At 50.0% G+C, this 22,814-nt stretch overlaps 2 protein-coding genes across 2 annotated transcripts in view; one reads left to right on the top strand and one right to left on the bottom strand.

Moving 5' to 3' along the window:
* Positions 1-22,814, bottom strand: part of LOC144603025 (nuclear factor 7, brain-like) — a 424,775-nt gene that overhangs the window by 180,405 nt on the left and 221,556 nt on the right. The window lies entirely within an intron of this gene.
* Positions 15,739-22,814, top strand: part of LOC144602606 (zinc-binding protein A33-like) — a 313,416-nt gene continuing 306,340 nt past the window's right edge. The window contains exons 1-2 of the mRNA XM_078415736.1: positions 15,739-15,861; positions 17,924-18,220. The gene's annotated coding sequence lies outside the window, so the exon portion shown is untranslated. The remainder of the gene's footprint in view (positions 15,862-17,923; positions 18,221-22,814) is intronic.

Raw genomic sequence — 22,814 nt, 5'->3', positions numbered from 1 at the left:
CATCCTGGCGGTGTCCCGGTCCCGGTCACGTCTGGTCACGTCTGGCGACCCACTCCAGGCTGTGGAGAAACTCCCTGCTGAAGCGGGATAGAGAAAAGGGAGAGAAAAGGGGAAAAATGGGAAAAGGGGAAAAAATGGGAAAAGGGAAAAAAATGGGAAAAGGGAGAGAAATGGGAAAAGGGAGAGAAATGGGAAAAGGGAGAGAAATGGGAAAAGGGAGAGAAATGGGAAAAGGGAGAGAAATGGGAAAAGTGAGAGAAATGGGAAAAGGGAAAAGGGAGAGAAATGGGAAAAGGGAGAGAAATGGGAAAAGGGAAAAGGGAGGGAAAAAGGAGAGAAGGGAGGACATTACCGGACCCGACACAACACCGGACCGGACCCGACCGCCAGCACGGCCTCAGCCTCAGGTAACGTCGCTGCAACTGAACAGGAGCGCTGTCTCTGACAATCCAGCTTGGGCACTGAGTGGGTGGGTGGGTGAGTGAGTGAGAGAGAGAGTGAGTGAGTGGGTGGGTGAGTGAGTGAGAGAGAGAGTGAGTGAGTGGGTGGGTGAGTTGGGCTTGGCCCGCTGTGGACCGTCCGGTGCGGCCTGCAACCACAACAACCTGACTGCGGGCGAGGACAGCAGGAGAAGGGAAAGACATTGTTGCCTTCCATCACAGTGAGGAGAGGACTGGAGGAGACTCACTGTGATGGATGTTTCTTTGATGGATGTTTCTTTTTTTGTGTGTTTTTGGGGTTGGGTAATTTGAGTGCCTATTTGATGCTTTTATTGTTGGACTGTGTTTTGGGGGTTTTGGGGTTGTGTAATTTGAATGCCTATTTAATGCTTTTATTGTTGGACTGTGTTTTGGGGGTTTTTTGGGGTTGTGTGGTTTTGATGCTTGTTTAATGCTTTTGTTGTTGGACTGTGGGTGACTGAATTTCGTCCAGTGTTGGATGACAAATAAAGCTATCTTGAATCTTGAATCTTGAATCTTGAGAGTGAGTGAGTGGGTGGGTGGGTGAGTGAGTGAGTGATTGAGCCCTGCTGGCTGCTGCCCGGGTCCGCCCCCTGCTGGCCGGGTCCGCCCCATGCTGCCTGGGTCCGCCCCCTGCTGGCCGGGTCCGCCCCCTGCTGGCCGGGTCCGCCCCCTGCTGGCCGGGTCCGCCCCCTGCTGGCCGGGTCCGCCCCCTGCTAGCTGGGTCCGCCCCCTGCTGCCTGGGTCGGTGTTTTGGGTAGAAAGGGGCGAGCGGACCAGGGAGTTACGGAGGGAACGGTCTCTGCGGAACGCAGAGAGGGGAGGGGATGGGAAGATATGGCCAGTGGTGGGGTCCCGTTGTTGGTGACGGAAATGTTGGCGGATGATTTGTTGGATCCGCTGGCTGGTGGGGTGGAAGGTGAGAACGAGCGCTTGGTTCTTGCTTGGTCAGACTGAGTGACTGACTGACTGAGGAAGAAGGGTCTCGACCCGAAACGTCACCCATTCCGGTGCCGCTGCCGGAGCTCCCGATATCGGCACAGGTGGTCCCCGCCGACTGAGTGAGCGAGTGGGCGAGCGAGGGGCCGACGTTGTTATTTATACTTTGTAATTAAAGCGTTTTTCCGTAATTACTTTGTTGGTGGTCGGTGCTGCTGTTGCTGCTGTCTGATGATGATGATTTTTTACTTGCTTCTCACCCCACACCCCGACACCCCACACACCGACACCCCACACACACCGACACCCCACACACACCGACACCCCACCACACACCGACACCCCACCACACACCGACACCCCACCACACACCGACACCCCACCACACACCGACACCCCACACACCGACACCCCACACACCGACACCCACCACACACACCATGCACCGCACACACACACCGACACACACCCCACACACACCCCCCCACCACACCCCACACCCCACACCCACCCCCCCACCACACCCCACACCCCACACCCCACACACACCCAACCGTGAGTGAGTGAGGGGCCGACGTTGTTATTTATACTTTGTAATTACTTTGTTTTTCTATAATTACCTTGTTTGTAGTAAAAGCGTGAACTGAACAGGAATTGCGTTGATGTTGCTGCTTTATATCTGTTCGTTGCGGGAAGATTGTTCCCGATGTTGGGGGAGTCCAGAACCAGGGGTCACAGCTTAAGGATAAGGGGGAAGTCTTTTAGGACCGAGATGAGAAAACATTTCTTCACACAGAGAGTGGTGAGTCTGTGGAATTCTCTACCACAGAAGGTAGTTGAGGCCAGTTCATTGGCTATATTTAAGAGGGAGTTAGATGTGGCCCTTTTTGCTAAAGGGATCAGGGGGTATGGAGAGAAGGCAGGTACAGGCTACTGAGCTGGATGATCAGCCATGATCACATTGAATGGCGGTGCAGGCTCGAAGGGCCGAATGGCCTACTCCTGCACCTATTTTCTATGTTCTGCCCACCGGGAGATGCAATAAGGCTGCAGGGTGACTTGGACAGGTTGTGTGAGTGGGCGGATACATGGCAGATGCAGTTTAATGTAGATAAGTGTGAGGTTATTCACTTTGGAAGTAAGAATAGAAAGGCAGATTATTATCTGAATGGTGTCAAGTTAGGAGGAGGGGGAGTTCAACGAGATCTGGGTGTCCTAGTGCATCAGTCAATGAAAGGAAGCATGAAGGTACAGCAGGCAGTGAAGAAAGTCAATGGAATGTTGGCCTTCATAACAAGAGGAGTTGAGTATAGGAGCAAAGAGGTCCTTCTACAGTTGTACCGGGCCCTGATGAGACCGCACCTGGAGTACTGTGTGCAGTTTTGGTCTCCAAATTTGAGGAAGGATATTCTTGCTATGGAGGGCGTGCAGCCTAGGTTCACTAGGTTAATTCCCGGAATGGCGGGACTGTTGAAGGACTGGAGCGATTGGGCTTGTATAAACTGGAATTTAGAAGGATGAGGGGGGATCTTATTGAAACATATAAGATAATTAGGGGATTGGACACATTAGAGGCAGGAAACATGTTCCCAATGTTGGGGGAGTCCAGAACAAGGGCCACAGTTTAAGAATAAGTGGTAGGCCATTTAGAACGGAGATGAGGAAGAACTTTTTCAGTCAGAGAGTGGTGATGGTGTGGAATTCGCTGCCTCAGAAGGCAGTGGAGGCCAGTTCGTTGGATGCTTTCAAGAGAGAGCTGGATTGAGCTCTTAAAGATAGCGGAGTGAGGGGGTTTGGGGAGAAGGCAGGAACGGGGTACTGATTGAGAGTGATCAGCCATGATCGCATTGAATGGCGGTGCTGGCTCGAAGGGCTGAATGGCCTACTCCTGCATCTATTGTCCATTGTCTATTGGGACACAGACACACACATCGTGCAGAATGGGGCGGGGAGTTGTGTTGTTGTTGGGATCGGTGTCGTGTGAGGCTGAGGGTCGTCGCGGTGCTGCTGATTGCTACTGTTCCTTCTGCAGTTATTGTTCCCGCTGATGATGTTGCTCATTTATTTCACGCGTGCCTCACACACACTCACACATCCCGCAGGTGGGGGCTGCTGATTGCTCCTGTTCCTGTTACTGTTCGTGTTGGTTATGATGTTGTTGACGTTGTCCTCCCCGACACACACACACCCACGTCCCGCAGGTGGGGGCTGCGGTGCTGCGGTAGCGCTGCTACTATTGGTGCTGGTACAGCTTTACTTCCTCCTCCTTCTCCTCCCCGGCGCACGCACGCGCATCCCGAAGGTGGGGGCTGCTGCTCGGGGCGCGCGCACGCGCATCCCGAAGGTGTGGGCCGCTGCTCGTGGCGCGCGCACGCACACATCCCGCATGACGCGAGGGGGCTGCCCAGAGGCGCGCATGCGCACATCCCGCATGACGCAGCTGGGGGCGGCTGCCCAAAGGCGCGCACGCGCACATCCCGCATGACGCGTTGGGGGCTGCTGCCCAGAGGCGGGCGCGCACGCGCACTTCGCCGAGCCGCCATGACGCAGCGGGCCGGGGCCGTCAACTGAAGAACGTCGTTGAGGTTTGTTCGTCCAGATCGTTCACGGTGAATAATCATCGGGGAAACCACCGATTATATTGAATTGTGGGCGCGTGTTTTTTGTTTAAACGTTCATTAACGGCTTGATTGGTCGCTCGATGGCGGGCGGGCCTTTCACTGAAATGTGAGGAAGGATATTCTTGTTATTGAGGCCGTGCAGCGTAGGGTCACCAGGTTAATCCCCAGAATGGCGGGACTGTCGTATGTTGAAAGACTGGAGCGACTAGGCTTGTATACACTGGAATATAGAAGGATGAGAGGGGATCTTATCGAAACGTATAAGATTATTAAGGGGTTGGACACGTTAGAGGCAGGAAACATGTTCCCAGGTATGTAGGTTAATTGGCTGGGTAAATGTAAATGTAAAAATTGTCCCTAGTGGGTGTAGGATAGTGTTAATGGGATCACTGGGCGGCACGGACTTGGAGGGCCGAAAAGGCCTGTTTCCGGCTGTATATATATGATATGATAATGTTGGGGAAGTCCAGTACAAGGGGCCACAGTTTAAGAATAAGGGGTAGGCCATTTAGAACAGAGATGAAGAAAAACCTTTTCAGTCAGAGAGTTGAGAATCTGTGGAATTCTCTGCCTCAGAAGGCAGTGGAGGCCAATTCTCTGAATGCATTCAAGAGAGAGCTGGATAGAGCTCTTAAGGATAGCGGAGTCGGGGGTTTGGGGAGAAGGCAGGAACGGGGTACTGATTGAGAATGATCAGCCGTGATCACATTGAATGGTGGTGCGTACAGGCTCGAAGGGCTGAATGGCCTCCTCCTGCACCTATTGTCTATTGAAGGTGCCGGGACAGGGTGGGTTGTGTCGTGTGCATCACGTCTTGCAATCAGTGGTCAACACTCGGTACATTTAGTCAAGCCAGGTCATTTTTTATTTGTATAGCACATTTAAAAACAACCCACGTTGACCAAAGTGCTGTACATCTGTTCAGGTACTAAGAACGAACATACAATGGGCAATAGACAATAGTTGCAGGAGGAGGCCATTCGGCCCTTCGAGCCAGCACCGCCATTCAATGTGATCATGGCTGATCATTCTCAATCAGTACCCCGTTCCTGCCTTCTCCCCATACCCCCTGACTCCGCTTTCCTTAAGAGCTCTATCGAGCTCTCTCTTGAATGCATTCAGAGAATTGGCCTCCACTGCCTTCTGAGGCAGAGAATCCCACAGATTCACAACTCTGACTGAAAAGGTTTTTCTTCATCTCCATTCTAAATGGCCTACCCCTTATTCTTAAACTGTTGCCCCTTGTACTGGACTCCCCTAACATACAATGGCACACAAGCATAACAGTCAAGTCAAGTCAATTTTATTTGCATAGCACATTTAAAAGCAACCCACATTGACCAAAATGCTGTACATCAGTTCAGGTACTAAGAAACGAACATACAATGGCAAACAAACATAACAGCACATATGTAAACAGTTCACAGCGCCCCCTCAGAGGGCCTCAAACGCTAGGGTGTAAAAATAGGTTTTGAGCCTGGACGTAAAGGAGTCGATGGAGGGGGCAGTACTGATGGGGAGAGGGATGCTGTTCCACAGTCTAGGAGCTGCAACCGCAAAAGCGCGGTCACCCCTGAGCTCAACCCGTTAAATCACTGGGGAGCTGCAAGAAACATCATCAGATGAGTATAGGTGCAAAGAGGTCCTTCTGCAGTTGTACAGGGCCCTAGTGAGACCGCACCTGGAGTACTGTGTGCAGTTTTGGTCTCCAAATTTGAGGAAGGATATTCTTGCTATTGAGGGCATGCAACGTAGGTTTACTAGGTTAATTCCCGAAATGGCGAGACTATCATATGTTGAAAGATTGGAGCGACTAGGCTTGCATACACTGGAATGTAGAAGGATGAGAGGAGATCTTATCGAAACGTATATGATTATTAAGGGGTTGGACACGTTAGAGGCAGGAAACATGTTCCCAATGTTGGGGGAGTCCAGAACAAGGGGCCACAGTTTAAGAATAAGGGGTAGGCCATTTAGAACTGAGATGAGGAAAAACTTTTTCAGTCAGAGAGTTGTGAATCTGTGGAATTTTCTGCCTCAGAAGGCAGTGGAGGCCAATTCTCTGAATGCATTCAACAGAGAGCTAGATAGAGCTCTTAAGGATAGCGGAGTCAGGGGGTATGGGGAGAAGGCAGGAATGGGGTACTGATTGAGAATGATCAGCCATGATCATATTGAATGGCTGTGCGGGCTCGAAGGGCCGAATGGCCTCCTCCTGCACCTATTGTCTATCACTTTCTCCCACTATCGCTTAAAAAGACAGTGAGTACCAAGTCAGAGTGGCGTAGGAAAATAACCAGATGCTGGTACAAATCGAAGGTATCACAAAATGCTGGAGTAACTCAGCAGGTCAGGCAGCATCTAGGAGAGAGAATGGGTGACGTTTCGGGTCGAGATTCCCCACAAAGTTGGATAAAGAGCTTATTGTCCGGCACATCGACGGAGAACTATCGACTTGCCATCATTCTCTATAACATGGGGTGCACTTTGTGTTTGAGGAGTTCACTATTTGCACCCTTTGATAGTAAATAAAACTGAAATCTTGCAGGTTAAGCGCAGGGACATTGACACAACTGTCTTTGTTTGCTGCCGCACACTGTGTTACATGTCTATGTTTTTCCTCTATCTGGGGAATATTTGAAGCTCAATAACATTATTCTTAATTTAAGCATCATGTTTGATTCTTACGCAAACTCCTGGCCACACCTCAGCTGTTGAACATCTCCAAGTTTGCGGATGACACGAAGCCGGGGGGGGCAGTGTTAGCTGTGCGGAGGATGCTAGGAGGCTGCAACGTGACTTGGATAGGTTAGGTGAGTGGGCAAATGCATGGCAGGTGCAGTATAATGTGGATAAATGTGAGGTTATCCACTTTGGTGGCAAGAACAGGAAAGCAGACTATTATCTGAATGATGGCCGATTAGGAGAAGGGAGATGCAACGATACCTGGGTGTCGTGGTACATCAGTCATTGAAAGTAGGCATGCAGGTGCACCAGGCAGTGAAGAAAGCGAATGGTATGTTGGCATTCATAGCGAGGGGATTTGAGTATAGGAGCAGGGAGGTTCTGCTGCAGTTGTACAGGGCATTGGTGAGACCACAACAATAGACAATAGACAATAGACAATAGGTGCAGGAGTAGGCCATTCAGCCCTTCGAGCCAGCACCGCCATTCAATGCGATCATGGCTGATCACTCTCAATCAGTACCCCGTTCCTGCCTTCTCCCCATACCCCCTCACTCCGCTATCCTTAAGAGCTCTATCCAGCTCTCTCTTGAAAGCATCCAACGAACTGGCCTCCACTGCCTTCTGAGGCAGAGAATTCCACACCTTCACCACCCTCTGACTGAAAAAGTTCTTCCTCATCTCCGTTCTAAATGGCCTACCCCTTATTCTCAAACTGTGGCCCCTTGTTCTGGACTCCCCCAACATTGGGAACATGTTATCTGCCTCTAATGTGTCCAATCCCCTAATTATCTTATATGTTTCAATAAGATCCCCCCTCATCCTTCTAAATTCCAGTGTATACAAGCCCAATCGCTCCAGCCTTTCAACATACGACAGTCCCGCCATTCCGGGAATTAACCTAGTGAACCTACGCTGCACGCCCTCCATAGCAAGAATATCCTTCCTCAAATTTGGAGACCAAAACTGCACACAGTACTCCAGGTGCGGTCTCACCAGGGCCCGGTACAACTGTAGAAGGACCTCTTTGCTCCTATACTCAACTCCTCTTGTTACGAAGGCCAACATTCCATTGGCTTTCTTCACTGCCTGCTGAACCTGCATGCTTCCTTTCATTGACTGATGCACTAGGACACCCAGATCTCGTTGAACTCCCCCTCCTCCTAACTTGACACCATTCAGATAATAATCTGCCTTTCTATTCTTACTTCCAAAGTGAATAACCTCACACTTACCTACATTAAACTGCATCTGCCATGTATCCGCCCACTCACACAACCTGTCCAAGTCACCCTGCAGCCTTATTGCATCTTCCTCACAATTCACACTACCCCCCAACTTAGTATCATCTGCAAATTTGCTAATGGTACTTTTAATCCCTTCGTCTAAGTCATTAATGTATATCGTAAATAGCTGGGGTCCCAGCACCGAACCTTGCGGTACCCCACTGGTCACTGCCTGCCATTCCGAAAGGGACCCATTTATCCCCACTCTTTGCTTTCTGTCTGTCAACCAATTTTCTATCCATGTCAGTACCCTACCCCCAATACCATGTGCCGTAATTTTGCCCACTAATCTCCTATGTGGGACCTTGTCGAAGGCTTTCTGAAAGTCGAGGTACACCACATCCACTGACTCTCCCTTGTCAATTTTCCTAGTTACATCCTCAAAAAATTCCAGTAGATTTGTCAAGCATGATTTCCCCTTCGTAAATCCATGCTGACTCGGAATGATCCCGTTACTGCTATCCAAATGCTCAGCAATTTCGTCTTTTATAATTGACTCCAGCATCTTCCCCACCACTGATGTCAGACTAACTGGTCTATAATTACCCGTTTTCTCTCTCCCTCCTTTCTTAAAAAGTGGGATAACATTTGCTATCCTCCAATCCACAGGAACTGATCCTGAATCTATAGAACATTGAAAAATGATCTCCAATGCTTCCACTATTTCTAGAGCCACCTCCTTAAGTACTCTGGGATGCAGACCATCAGGCCCTGGGGATTTATCAGCCTTCAGTCCCATCAGTCTACCCAAAACCATTTCCTGCCTAATGTCGATTTCCTTCAGTTCCTCCATCACCCTAGGTTCTCCGGCCCCTAGAACATTTGGGAGATTGTGTGTATCTTCCTCAGTGAAGACAGATCCAAAGTAACGGTTTAACTCGTCTGCCATTTCTTTGTTCCCCATAATAAATTCCCCTGCTTCTGTCTTCAAGGGACCCACATTTGCCTTGACTATTTTTTTCCTCTTCACGTACCTAAAAAAACTTTTGCTATCCTCCTTTATATTATTGGCTAGTTTACCCTCGTACCTCATCTTTTCTCCCCGTATTGCCTTTTTAGTTAACTTTTGTTGCTCTTTAAAAGAGTCCCAATCCTCTGTCTTCCCACTCTTCTTTGCTATGTTATACTTCCTCTCCTTAATTTTTATGCTGTCCCTGACTTCCCTTGTCAGCCACAGGTGTCTCTTACTCCCCTTAGAGTCTTTCCACCTCTTTGGAATAAATTGATCCTGCAACCTCTGCATTATTCCCAGGAATACCTGCCATTGCTGTTCTACCGTCTTCCCTGCTAGGGCCTCCTTCCAATCAATTTTGGCCAGCTCCTGCCTCATGCCTCTGTAATCCCCTTTGCTATACTGTAATACCGACACTTCCGATTTTCCCTTCTGCCTTTCCATTTGCAGAGTAAAACTTATCATGTTGTGATCACTGCCTCCTAATGGCTCTTTTACCTCTAGTCCCCTTAGCACTTACTTTTCTTCTCAGCCAACGGGCGTCCTTGCTCTGCTCCCGGACTTTTCAAATTGACTACTAGCTTCCTTTTGGCGCGCTTTTTAAACTGCCTGTTCAACTGTAATTAGCACTTACTTTTCTGCTCAGCCAACGGGCGTCCTTGCTCTGCTCCCGGACTTTTCAAATTGACCACTAGCTTCCTTTTGGCGCTCTTTTTAAACTGCCTGTTCAACTGTAATTAGCACTTACTTTTCTGCTCAGCCAACGGGCGTCCTTGCTCTGCTCCCGGACTTTTCAAATTGAGTACTAGCTTCCTTTTGGCGCTCTTTTTAAACTGCAGGCTCGAAGGGCCGAATGGCCTACTCCTGCACCTATTTTTTTTTTATATTTAAAAAATATATATATTTTTTAAAAGAACCTATCTCCTGTTATTACTCGGCTTGATCTTTTGGATACTCTTCGGCCTGTTTTCTTCCACCCGATTCAATATCAAGCCTATTATGCCTATGCGTATTTATAAACAGTAAGTTTCTGGTCTCGTGCCTCAATCCCTCCCCTTCCTTCCCAACCTCAGCCTCATGGACCTAATAGTACCCCTCGTCCTTAAAACCCATTTCCATCACTCTCCCCCCCACCACCTTCCCCCTTCCCTCCTCCCCCCCGCCACCTTCACCCTCCCCCCGCCACCTTCCCTCCCCCCCTGGGGGCCAAGGCTGGGAGACTAAAGGCAGAGGGGAAAGGCCAGCTGTGCAACTCCAGACCCAGGCTGTGGATCCAAGGCCTGTCCTGCCGCAGAGAGAACTGTAGGCCCAGGCTGCTGCGGATCAACTCCAGGCCCTGGCTGTGGATCCAAAGCTAGGCCCTGCCGTAGAGAGAACTCTAGGCCCAGGCGGCTGCAGATCAACTCCATGCCCAGGCTGTGGATCCAAGGCTAGGCCTCGCTGTAGAGAGAACTCTAGGCCCAGGCTGCTGCAGATCAACTCGAGGCCCAGGCTGTGGATCCAAGGCTAGGCCCTGCCGTAGAGAGAACTCTAGGCCCAGGCTGCTGCGGATCAACTCCAGGCCCAGGCTGTGGATCCAAAGCTAGGCCCCGCCGTAGAGAGAACTCTAGGCCCAGGCGGCTGCAGATCAACTCCAGGCTGCGGGTCCCGGCCTAATGCCTCCATTAAAGACTGTATCCTTTTCCTAAAACAGTCTCCACCATCTGCCTGTGGCGTACCTCATTGAGCTGGAAGGGAATTCTGTGCTGCATTTAATTCCAATCCCGAGCTTCCTTTAGCGGGAGAGTCGAGGACCAGAGGTCACAGCCTCAGAATTAAAGGATGGTTCCTTTAGGAAGGAGATGAGAAGGTATTTCTTTAGGGCGGTGAATCTGTGGGATTCTTTGCCACAGAGGGCTGTGGAGGCCACAAGTCAGTGGATATTGTTAAGGCAGAGATAGATAGATGCTTGATTAGTTATGGGGAGAAGACAGGAGAATGGGGTTAGGAGGGAGAGATTGATCAGCCATCATTGAATGGCGGAGTAGACCTGATGGGCCGAATGGCCTATCACTTCTGCTCCTATCACTTATCTACATACTAAAACTCTTGTTTGTTTGTTTGTTTGTTTGTTCCTGAATTACAGCCAAAACGGTACATGATAGTGTGACAATTTTAGGCCCAGATCGTCCCTTTGGTGCTAATGGAAGAAGTTTCATTGAAATTGGTGTTATATTTTTTAAGTTATTCACATTTTAAAGTTTAAATCTATCTCCTTGGGGGGGGAGGAGAGGGTGCTGCACCAATGCAGGAGAGGTTTGGGCCCAACAGGTCCACTTGGTCAAGTGAACTTTAAACAGTTGATGTTTCCTGCAAATAAATCTACACTGGGTTAGTTTCGTGTACAGTGAAAAGCTTTTTTGTTGTGTGCTATCCAGCCAGTGGAAAGACTATACATGATTACCAACAAGCTATGTACAGTGTACAGATACAGGATAAAGGGAATAACATTTAGTGCAAGATTAAAGATAGTCCGAGGGTCTCCAGTGAGGTAGATGGGAGGTCAGGACCGCTCTCTGGTTGGTGATAGGATGGTTCAGTTGCCTGATAACAGCCGGGAAGAAACTGCCCCTGAATCTGGAGGTGTGACGTAGTCAGGCTCCTGTACCTTCATCCCGATGGTAGCAGCGAGATGAGAGTGTGGCCAGGGTGGTGTGGGTCAGTGAGAGTGTGACCAGGGTGGTGTGGGTCAGTGAGAGTGTGGCCAGGGTGGTGTGGGTCAGTGACAGTGTGGCCAGGGTGGTGTGGGTCAGTGAGAGTGTGGCCAGGGTGGTGTGGGTCAGTGAGAGTGTGGCCAGGGTGGTATGGGTCAGTGAGAGTGTGGCCAGGGTGGTGTGGGTCAGTGAGAGTGTGGCCAGGGTGGTGTGGGTCAGTGAGAGTGTGGCCAGTGTGGTGTGGGTCAGTGAGAGTGTGGCCAGTGTGGTGTGGGTCAATGAGTGTGTGGCCAGGGTGGTGTGGGTCTCTGATGATGCTGGCTGCCTTCTCGAGGCAGCTCCTCCTGTAGATCCCTTCGATGGTGGGGAGGTGAGTACCGTGATGGATCGGGCGATGGTGGGGAGGTGAGTACCGTGATGGACCGGGCGATGGTGGGGAGGTGAGTACCGTGATGGACCGGGCGATGGTGGGGAGGTGAGTACCCGTGATGGACCGGGCAGTGTCCACCACTCTCTGTAGTCTCCTTCGTTCCTGGGTGTTGAGTTGCTGAAGCTGGTCGTGATGCAGCCAGTCAGTGTGCACTCTACTGTACCCCTGTGGATGTCTGATAGAGTTGACACAGGGCAGGTACATGCACACTGCCCGGTCCATCACTGGTACCGACACAGGGCAGGTACACAGACACTGCCCGGTCCATCACAGGTACTGACACAGGACAGGTACATGGACAGGTACTGCCACAGGGCAAGTACATGGACAGGTACAGTCACAGGGCAGGTACATGGACACTGCCCGGTCCATCACAGGTACTGACACACGGCAGGTACATGGCCCAGTCCATCACAGGTACCAACACAGGGCAGGTACATGGACAGGTACTGTCACAGGTACCAACACAGGGCAGGTACATGGACAGGTACTGTCACAGGTACCAACACAGGGCAGCATGGATTTACGAAGGGGAAATCATGCTTGACAAATCTACTGGAATTTTTTGAGGATGTAACTAGGAAAATTGACAGGGGAGAGTCAGTGGATGTGGTGTACCTCGACTTTCAGAAAGCCTTCGACAAGGTCCCACATAGGAGATTAGTGGGCAAAATTAGAGCACATGGTATTGGGGGTAGGGTACTGACATGGATAGAAAATTGGTTGACAGACAGAAAGCAAAGAGTGGGGATAAATGGGTCCCTTTCGGAATGGCAGGCAGTGACCAGTAGGGTACCGCAAGGTTCGGTGCTGGGACCCCAGCTATGTACGATATACATTAATGACTTAGATGAAGGGATTAAAAGTACCATTAGCAAATTTGCAGATGATACTAAGCTGGGGGGTAGTTTGAATTGTGAGGAAGATGCAATAAGGCTGCAGGGTGACTTGGACAGGTTGTGTGAGTGGGCGGATACATGGCAGATGCAGTTTAATGTAGATAAGTGTGAGGTTATTCACTTTGGAAGTAAGAATAGAAAGGCAGATTATTATCTGAATGGTGTCAAGTTAGGAATAGGGGATGTTCAACGAGATCTGGGTGTCCTAGTGCATCAGTCACTGAAAGGAAGCATGCAGGTACAGCAAGCAGTGAAGAAAGCCAATGGAATGTTGGCCTTCATAACAAGAGGAGTTGAGTATAGGAGCAAAGAGGTCCTTCTACAGTTGTACCGGGCCCTGGTGAGACCGCACCTGGAGTACTGTGTGCAGTTTTGGTCTCCAAATTTGAGGAAGGATATTCTTGCTATTGAGGGCGTGCAGCAGCGTAGGATCACTAGGTTAATTCCCGGAATGGCGGGACTGTCGTATGTTGAAAGGCTGGAGCAATTAGGCTTGTATACATTGGACTTTAGAAGGATGAGGGGGGATCTTATTGAAACATATAAGATAAGGGCGGCACGGTAGCGCAGCGGGCGGCACGGTAGCGCAGCGGGCGGCACGGTAGGGCAGCGGGCGGCACGGTAGCGCAGCGGGCGGCACGGTAGCGCAGCGGTAGAATTGCTGCTTTACAGCGAATGCAGCGCCGGAGACTCAGGTTCGATCCTGACTACGGGTGCTGCACTGTAAGGAGTTTGTACGTTCTCCCCATGACCTGCGTGGGTTTTCTCCGAGATCTTCGGTTTCCTCCCACACTCCAAAGACGTACAGGTATGTAGGTTAATTGGCTGGGTAAAATGTAAAAATTGTCCCTAGTGGGTGTAGGATAGTGTTAATGTACGGGGATCGCTGGGCGGCACGGACTTGGTGGGCCGAAAAGGCCTGTTTCCGGCTGTATATATATGATATGATGATATGATATGATAATTAGGGGATTGGACACATTAGAGGCAGGAAACATGTTCCCAATGTTGGGGGAGTCCAGAACAAGGGGCCACAGTTTAAGAATAAGGGGTAGGCCATTCAGAACGGAGATGAGGAAGACCTTTTTCAGTCAGAGAGTGGTGAAGGTGTGGAATTCTCTGCCTCAGAAGGCAGTGGAGGCCAGTTCGTTGGATGCTTTCAAGAGAGAGCTGGATAGAGTTCTTAAGGATAGCGGTGTAAGGGGGTATGGGGAGAAGGCAGGAACGGGGTACTGATTGAGAGTGATCAGCCATGATCGCATTGAATGGCGGTGCTGGCTCGAAGGGCTGAATGGCCTACTCCTGCACCTATTGTCTATTGTCTATTGTACATGGACAGGTACTAACACAGGGCAGGTACATGCACACTGCCCAGTCCATCACAGGTACCGACAGAGTGCAGGTAAATGGACAGGTGATGACAAAGGTCAGGTACATGGACAGGTACTGTCACAGACCAGGTACATGGACAGGTGATGACACAGGGCAGGTACATGGACAGGTACTGACACACGTACTGTCACAGACCAGGTGCAAGGACAGGTGATGACACAGGGCAGGTACATGGACAGGTGATGACAGAGGGCAGGTACATGGACAGGTACTGACACAGACCAGGTGCAAGGACAGGTGATGACACAGGGCAGGTACATGGACAGGTGATGACACAGGGCAGGTACATGGACAGGTACTGGCACAGGTACTGTCACAGACCAGGTACATGGACAGGTGATGACACAGGGCAAGTACATGGACAGGTGATGACACAGGGCAGGTACATGGACAGGTGATGACACAGAGCAGGTGTCCACAGAACACCCATCAACACTTCAGTACTTGTCCACATCTGACCTTGGTCACTGTTTTATTAACAGCCAGAATTCACCTTCCTGAGCCTCCCTGTCCCACTTCTCCTCTCGAGTCTGGAGTCAAGAGCGTTTTATTGTCGTGTGTCCCAGATAGAACAATGAAATTCTTACTTGCTGCAGCACAACAGAAAATACAACAACAACAACAACAACAACAACAGAATATGTAAACAGATCACACCTTGCTCTCCACCAGAGACTGGGTAGAGTTGCTGCCTCACAGCGCCAGAGACCCAGGTTCAATCCACACTGCTGGTGTCGTTTGTGCAGAATTTGTACGCTCTCCCTGCGGGTTTTCTCCTGATTAACATGGACACATAGAAACATAGAAAATAGGTGCAGGAGGAGGCCATTTAGCCCATCGAGCCGGCACCGCCATTCATTGTGATCATGGCTGATCATCCACAATCAGTAACCCGTGCCTGCCTTCTCCCCATATCCCTTGATTCCACTAGCCCCATGAGCTCTATCTAACTCTTTTTAAAATCCATCCAGTGAATTGGCTTCCACTGCCCTCTGTGGCAGAGAATTCCACAAATTCACAACTCTGGGTGAAAAAGTTTATTCTCACCTCAGTTTTAAACGGCCTCCCTTTTCTTCTTGGACTGTGTGGCACCTGGTTCTGGACTCCCCCAACATTGGGAACATTTTTCCTGCATCTAGCTTGTCCAGTCCTTTTTATAATTTTATAAGTCTCTATAAGATCAACTCTCATCCTTCCAAACTACAGCGAATACAAGCCCAATCTTTCCAATCTTTCCTCATATGACAGTCCCGCCATCCCGGGGATTAACCTGGTGAACCTACGCTGCACTGCCTCAATAGCAAGGACGTCCTTCCTCAAATTAGGAGACCAAAACTGCACACAATACTCCAGGTGTGGTCTCACCAGGGCCATGTACAACTGCAGAAGAACCTCTGCTCTTATACTCAAATCCTCTCGTTATGAAGGCCATTAGCTTTCTTCACTGCCTGCTGTACCTGCGCGCCAACGTTCAGTTTCTTTCCACACTTCAAAGACGGACAGGTGTGTTTGCTAATTGCCTTTGGTAAAGTTGTAAATGATGGCGAGTGTTTGGGATGGTGTTAGTGCGCTGGTCGGTGTGGGCTCGGAGGGCCAGTTTCCACGCTGTATCTCCAAAGTGTAAAGACCGCTCTCCACATATCTCCAGAGGTGGAAGGGCCAATCACTGCGCGTACACTCCAAACAAATATCTCAGCATGTATTTGATGATGTGAAATAATTTAAATCAGTTCAACCCTCTATGGTGCAGAGTTAGTTTAGTTTACACACCCTGGGGGCGTGGGTTACAATGTTAATTCTGTAAAATGTCCTCTCCAACACAGCAGTGCTGACAGTCCCCGCGCCCTGACCTGCCCTCCCCGGTCCCAGGGAATCGGCCGCAGGTCGGGCAGCGTCTGTGGGGCAGTGAGACGGTCAGGGCCTGGTGGTCGGGACCCTGCCTGATGCACCGCTCCTGCCCAGGGTCACAAATCACACCCACCGACTCTCATTGACCCACCCCCTTCAGCCTACCCCTCTCTCCCCTCCCCGTGAACTCATCTCCCATCCCCACGTTTCCCTTTTATCCCCCACCCGCCACCCCCTCCCTCCTTCTCCCCTCCTCCTCCATTTCCCTCATCCCCCCTACTCCCCCCTTCCCCAACCCTCTTCTCCCCCTCCCCCTCCCTGACTCCCTCCTTCTCCCCTCCTCCACCCCTACCCCTTTCTCCCCGACTCCCTCCTTCTCCCCCTTCTCCCGCTTCCCCTTCTCTCCTTCCCCCTCCCCCCCCCTCTCCAGCCCCAGGCTTACATTGCAGGCAGCAGGTGTTAAATAAATCTGTTTTATTATGTACAAAGAGCATTTTACAAAATCATCACAAGCTGCACAAAAACTTGCAGAACAAACATCCACAGGCAGTGGAGGCCAATTCTCTGAATGCATTCAAGGGAGAGCTAGATAGAGCTCTTAAGGATAGCGGAGTCAGGGGGTATGGGGAGAAGGCAGGAACGGGGTACTGATTGAGAATGATCAGCCATGATCACATTCAATGGCGGTGCTGGCTCGAAGGGCCGAATGGCCTCCTCCTGCACCTATTGTCTATTGGCCCATTGAGTACACTAGTCTTTCCAATCTTTCCTCATATGTCAGTCCCGCCATCCCAGGGATCAATCTCGTGAACCTACGCTGCAATGCCTCAATTACAAGGATGTCCTTCCTCAAATTAGGAGACCAAAACTGTACACAATACTCCAGATGTGGTCTTACCAAGGCCTTGTACAACTGCAGAAGGACCTCTTTACTCCCATACTGAAATCCTCTTGTTATGAAGGCCAACATGCCATTAGCTTTCTTCACTGCCTGCTGTACCTGCACGCCAACTTTCAGTGACTGGTGTACAAGGACACCCAGGTCTCGCTGCACCTCCCCCTTACCTGACCTAACACCATTGAGAAAATAATCTGCCTCCTTGTTTTTGCCATTCTCAATCAGTACCCCATTCCTGCCTTCTCCCCATTCTTAAGAAAGAGATTAATAAAGATATATAATAAATGTATGTGGGGGTTCCCTGAGACATGAAAATTATTTCCAGGGTTCTGCTGAGAAATGCTGGAATGGAGGGAGAGGGATTGTGTTCAGGCAGGGGAGATCAGTTTGCATTGGCTTCATGTTCGGTACAAACATTATTCCTGTGCTGTTTTCTGGGGTCTGTTGGCCACGGGGGAGCTCAGATGGTATGTGTCAATAATGGTTTGTGTAAAATTGAATCATTTGTAACTTTTCCGGCGCCCTTTATGTGGCGATTCTTTGCATACCTTGCGTGCGAACAAGAAAAAAAAAATGTATCACTGCGCCTTGTCAGATATGACAAGGAAGCATTCATTCATTCACGGAGAGTGCCGTGCGCAAGCGGGTGGGACAAGGCCAGAATGCCCCACTGGGTCAGCATGGGCTGTGTGGGCCGAAGAGCCAGTCTGGGTGCTGTGCAACTCTGCACGCCACTACTCACCGACCACGCGCAGCTCAAAGTGCTCCACGTCGCGGTTCCTCGGCTCCCTGTCAAAGTAGTTTGTCTCTATCTCGTAGGTCCGCTGGTCACCGAGACCCACGACCCACAGCTCGATTTCCCGTCCAGTCGGAAGCGGACTCTGTCCCTGTAGGACGGGTGGATCCAGGACGGACTCTCCGGGCTGTAAGACTTCCAATCCAGGATCGGCAGGTCGGGATGGAGACGCCACATCGACACCCTGATCTTCTCGTGGCTGTGGGGCTGGACGGGGAACCTCACCATCCCACCCATGGGGACAGTGGTGACCGAGCCCACGGTGGCCGACGTTCTTGTACCGCACAGAGCCGCAGTGTGGAGACCTGCAACACAACAAGGTCATAGAATGTTTCGAGGATGTAACCAGTAGAGTGGATAAGGGAGAACCAGTCGATGTGTTATATCTGGAATTTCAGAAGGCCTTCGACAAGGTCCCACATAGGAGATTGGTGTAACAAACGTAAAGCACACGGTATTGGGGGTTCGGTGTTGAGGTGGATAGAGAACTGGTTGGCGGACAGGAAGCAAAGAGTAGGAATAAACGGGTCCTTTTCAGAATGGCAGGCAGTGACTAGTGGGGTACCGCAAGGCTCAGTGCTGGGACCCCAGCTATTTACAATATATATTAATGATTTGGACGAGGGAATTGAATGCAAGTTTGCGGATGACATGAAGCTGGGTGGCAGTGTTAGCTGTGAGGAGGATGCCTGGAGGCTGCAGAGTGACTTGGATAGATTAGGCGAGTGGGCAAATGCATGGCAGATGCAATATAATGTGGATAAATATGACGTTATCCACTTTGGCGGCAAGAACAGGAAAGCAGAGTATTACCTGAATGGTGGCCAATTAGGAAAAGGGGAGATGCAATGTGACCTGGGTGTCATGGTACACCAGTCATTGAAAGCAAGCGTGCAGGTGCAGCAGGCAGTGAAGAAAGCGAATGGTATGTTGGCATTCATAGCGAGGGGATTTGAGTATAGGAGCAGGGAGGTTCTGCTGCAGTTGTACAGGGCCTTGGTGAGACCGCACCTGGAGTATTGTGTACAGTTTTGGTCTCCTAATCTGAAGAAAGACATTCTAGCCTTAGAGGGAGTACAGAGAAGGTTTATCAGATTAATCCCTGGGATAGCAGGACTTTCATATGAAGAAAGACTGGATAGACTAGGCTGAAACTCGCTGGAATTTAGAAGACTGAGGAGGGATCTGATAGAAACATATAAAATTCTTAAGGGGTTGGAGAGCCTAGATTCGGGAAGATTGTTCCCGATGTTGGGGAAGTCCAGAACCAGGGGTCACAGCTTAAGGATAAGGGGGAAGTCTTTTAGGACCGAGATGAAAAAACATTTCTTCACACAGAGAGTGGTGAGTCTGTGGAATTCTCTGCCACAGAAGGTAGTTGAGGCCAGTTCATTGGCAATATTTAAGAGGGAGTTAGATGTGGCCCTTATGGCTAAAGGGATCAGGGGGTATGGAGAGAAGGCAGGTACAGGTTACTGAGCTGGATGATCAGCCATGATCATATTGAATGGTGGTGCAGGTTCGAAGGGCTGAATGGCCTACTCCTGCACCTATTTTCTATGTTTCTATGTCATTGTACCTGCCTGTTTCATCACCCACAGAAAACATTGCCCCTCACATTCCCATTGAACCTGACCCCCCCCCCCCTCTCCGGGTAACTGTGTGTTTGTGTTGTCATTTGTGAGCGGAGCACCAAGGCACATTCCTTGAATGTGCACATACTTGGCCAATAAACTTATTCATTCATTCATCAACTTATTCATTCATTCATGAAAAGGTGAGGCTAAAGGTGAAAAGAGTCAGAAAGGGGGTCAGATGAGGAGAGTAGTGAAATGTGAAGCTGCAGGGAGGGGTATGGATATGAGAGTCACTCTGAAGAAGGTTCTCGACTCAAAACATCATCTATTCCTTTTCTCCACAGATGCTGCCTGTCCTGCTGAGTTACTCCAGCACTCTGTGAAACGTCACCTATCCATGTTCCCCACAGATGCTGCCTGACCCGCTGAGTTACTCCAGCACTCTGTGAAACGTTACCTATCCATGTTCCCCACAGATGATGCCTGACCGGCTGAGTTACCTCAACACTCTGTGAAACGTCACCTATCCATGTTCTCCACAGATGCTGCCCGACCCGCTGAGATACTCCAGCACTCTGTGAAACGTCACCTATCCATGTTCTCCACAGATGCTGCTTGACCCACTGAGTTACTCCAGTTTATTGCATCTACACTCTTGTTTAAGACCACCACACCCTGGGGAAAAGGGCTGTGACCATCCACATTACCAACGCCCCTCATGGTTTTATACACCTCAACAAGAATCCCCCTCATCCCCGAGTAGGGACCTACCCTGTGCAGTGGCTCCCTGTAACCTAACCCCCACTGTGCCCGTGCCAAGCTGGTCTATCCCTTCTGCACCCTCTCCAGCACCATGCCACCTCCCTGTAGCTGGGTGCTAGAACTGTGGTCTCACCAACGACGTACAGATAGATACATCATGATGTACAATGGTGGCACAGCGGTAGAGCTGCTGCCTCACAGCGCCAGAGACCAGGGTTCGATCCTGACCACGGGTGCTGTCTGTGTGGAATCTGTACGTTCTCCCCGTGACCTGCGTGGGTTGTCTCCGGGATCTCCGGTTTAGGTCATATGTGATAGGTGTAGAATTGGACCATTCGGCCCATCAGGTCTACTCCACCATTCAATCACGGCTGATTTATCTCTCCCTCCTAACCCCATTCTCCTGCCTTCTCCCCATAACCCCTGACACCCGCACTGACCAATAATTTATCTATCTCTGCCTTAAAAATATCCAAAAGACAATAGGTGCAGGAGGAGGCCATTCGGCCCTTCGAGCCAGCACCGCCATTCAATGTGATCATGGCTGATCATTCTCAATCAGTACCCCGTTCCTGCCTTCTCCCCATACCCCCTGACTCCGCTATCCTTAAGACCTCTATCTAGCTCTCTCTTGAATGCATTCAGAGAATTGGCCTCCACTGCCTTCTGAGGCAGAGAATTCCACACATTCACAACTCTCTGACTGAAAATGTTTTTCCTCATCTCAGTTCTAAATGGCCGACCCCTTATTCTTAAACTGTGGCCCCTTCTTCTGGACTCCCCCAACATTGGGATAATGTTTCCTGCCTCTAACCTGTCCAACCCCTTAATAATCTTATACGTTTCGATAAGATCTCCTCTCATCCTTCTAAATTCCAGTGTATACAAACCAGTCGATCCAGTCGTTCAAGACAGTCCCGCCATTCCGGGAATTAACTGAGTAAACCTACGCTGCACGCCCTCAATAGCAAGAATATCCTTCCTCAAATTTGGAGACCAAGTCCACTGACTTGTGCCCTCCACAGCCGTCTGGCAAAGAATCCCACAGATTCACCACCCTCTGGCTAAATAAATTCCTCCTCATCTCCTTCCTGACGGAAAGTCCTTTAATTCTGAGGCTGTGCCCTCTGGTCCTAGACTCTCCCACTAGTGGAAACATCCTCTCCACATCCACCCTATCCGGGTCTTTCACTATTCGGTGAAGTTTCAATGAGGTCCCCCCTCATTCTTCTAAACTCCAGCGAGTACAGTGAAAATTGCTGACAATATTCCAAATGGGGCCTGACCAGTGCCTTATAGAGCCTCAGCATAACACCCCCTGTTTTTGTACACAAGCCCTCTTGAAATAAATGCTAGCATTGAGTTTGCTTTCTTTACTACCGACATTATTTCCTCCAAACCTCTCAAGACCGACAGGCTTGTAGGTTAATTGGCTTCTGTAAAATTAGAGATTGTCCCTTGTGTGTGTGTAGGGCAGCGTTAGGGCGACTTTATCGCTGGTCGCTGCGTACCCGGTGGGCCGAAGGGCCTGTTTCTGCGCCGTATCACTAAGCTAAATGACATTTTCACTGATGAATGTAGACACAAAATGCTGGGCTAACTCAGCGGGTCAGGCAGCATCTGTGGGGAGAAGGAATGGGTGACGATTCACAGAGTGCTGGAGTAACTCAGCGGGTCAGGCAGCATCTGTGGAGAGAAGGAATAGGTGACGTTTCACACAGTGCTGGAGTAACTCAGCGGGTCAGGCAGCATGAAAAGGAATAGATGATGTTTTGAGTCGAGAACCTTCTTCAGACTGACTCTCGTATCCATACCACTCCCTGCAGCTTCACATTTCACTACTCTCCTCATCTGACACCATTTCTGACTCTTTTCACCTTTAGCCTCACCTTTTCATGAATGAATGAATAAGTTTATTGGCCAAGTATGTGCACATTCAAGGAATGTGCCTTGGTGCTCCGCTCACAAATGACAACACAAACACAGAGTTACCGGGATAGGGGGGGGGGGGGGGTCAGGTTCATTGGGAATGTGAGGGGCAGTGTTTCCTGTGGGTGATGAAGCAAGCAGGTACAATGACATAGAAACATAGAAACATAGAAAATAGGTGCAGGAGTAGGCCATTCGGCCCTTAGAGCATGCACCACCATTCAATATGATCATGGCTGATCATCCAGCTCAGTAACCTGTACCTGCCTTCTCTCCATATCCGCTGATCCCTTTAGCCACAAGGGCCACATCTAACTCCCTCTTAAATATAGCTAATGAACTGGCCTCAACTACCTTCTGTGGCAGAGAATTCCACCATTCAGGTAATACTCTGCTTTCCTGTTCTTGCCGCCAAAGTGGATAACCTCATATTTATCCACATTATATTGCATCTACCATGCATTTGCCCACTCGCCTAATCTATCCAAGTCAATCTGCAGCCTCCTAGTGTCCCCCTCGCAGCTAACCCACACACACACCCACACACAGACACACACACAGACCCACACACACACCCACACACTGGGTGTGTCCAGACAACTGCTGGAGTGTCGGTGTCTACTAGACTGGGGTAAGTAAGCTCAGC

The sequence above is a fragment of the Rhinoraja longicauda genome, chromosome 19 (genome assembly GCF_053455715.1).
Source record: "Rhinoraja longicauda isolate Sanriku21f chromosome 19, sRhiLon1.1, whole genome shotgun sequence".
Lineage (NCBI taxonomy): Eukaryota > Metazoa > Chordata > Chondrichthyes > Rajiformes > Arhynchobatidae > Rhinoraja > Rhinoraja longicauda.
This window is presented reverse-complemented; position numbering and strand designations above follow the sequence as displayed.